Source organism: Priapulus caudatus, unplaced genomic scaffold (genome assembly GCF_000485595.1).
Source record: "Priapulus caudatus unplaced genomic scaffold, Priapulus_caudatus-5.0.1 Scaffold746, whole genome shotgun sequence".
Classification (NCBI taxonomy): Eukaryota; Metazoa; Priapulida; class Priapulimorpha; order Priapulimorphida; family Priapulidae; genus Priapulus; species Priapulus caudatus.
In genome coordinates this window covers 63,560-64,792 of record NW_014577807.1, presented here as the reverse complement: position 1 = coordinate 64,792, position 1,233 = coordinate 63,560, and positions in this window count along the sequence as shown.

Genomic DNA, 1,233 nt, shown 5'->3' with positions numbered 1-1,233 from the left:
ACTTTGAGTGGTCGGAAGTTCTTAAATTGACTACGTCACGAATTTTCGATGGTAAAAGTTTTTATTTTTTATTTTTTTTACATTAAAATTTAAAAGTAAGAACTAATGTTACTAAATCTATCCTCAAACTCTCACCTGATAAAAATGTTTTTACGTTGGTTAAATTTGCAAAAATTTAAAAATTCTACAATGATTTTTTGCAGTGCTGGTATGAAATGAAATAATATGCGTCTATGCGTCTGTATTTTTGTACAGCGTGGTTTTTCTGACTTGGTTTCCTATTAATTCTGCTTTGATAACTGGTACAACTGTACCCAACTGATTATAGAGCACCTATTACTCAACTCGATGTGCAACGAATGTATTGGATACTTTTAAGAATAAGAGTACAATATCATGACAATGCTTTAATGATAACATTTTAGTTTAAACATCCACGTGTAATCTAACAACCATAGATACACCAACGGAACGTTTACTAGCAAGTAGACTTGTGCGCTGTCCCCGACATATCGAAATGCATTCACAATGTGTGTTAAAAAATGATACAGTAACAGTGAATGCAATTGTAAATGAAAGAACTGTACGCATACTTTGCTGAGGTAACATTTTTCGCTATAATACTGCTAGAATATGTCACTTATAGTCAATCAATACTACTACATGATTTTTCACTTTCAGCAAAATGAGTGATTTTGTTGTAATTAACAATAGAAACTCATTATCTTACTGCCGTTCTCAAGTAGGTCTCCAGCGAAAATATCATTTCCAACTTGCAACCTTATGGGAATGCTTGGGTAGTTTACAATCTTGAAATGTATATGTATAATTGCAGGCATGATGGCTGAAGCTACACCCTCACCTTATTTATTCAATTGTGTGATATATAACGGTTAACAACTTTACATTTGAAATTCTAATAAAACTGTCTTGAGTTGAGTTAGTAAGAAAAACGTCTAAACGATTATTCAGCATTTGTCTTGCTTTGGTTGTGCCTACCGTAAACATGTGTATACCTATGTGGATATCTGTATTTGAGATTCATCGTAAAAATACCGCTTACAGAAGATGAGGCAGTAGGTTAGCGTGTATCCAGCTACAACCGTTGGATGTGGAATCTGTACTTTGTAATGCTAAGAAGTGATAGTAAACCCAGTCGCTTATCTGTACTGTTCAGGAAAATAATATAGTAGGTAGGGAGATTATATTTATATATATATATATATATATAAT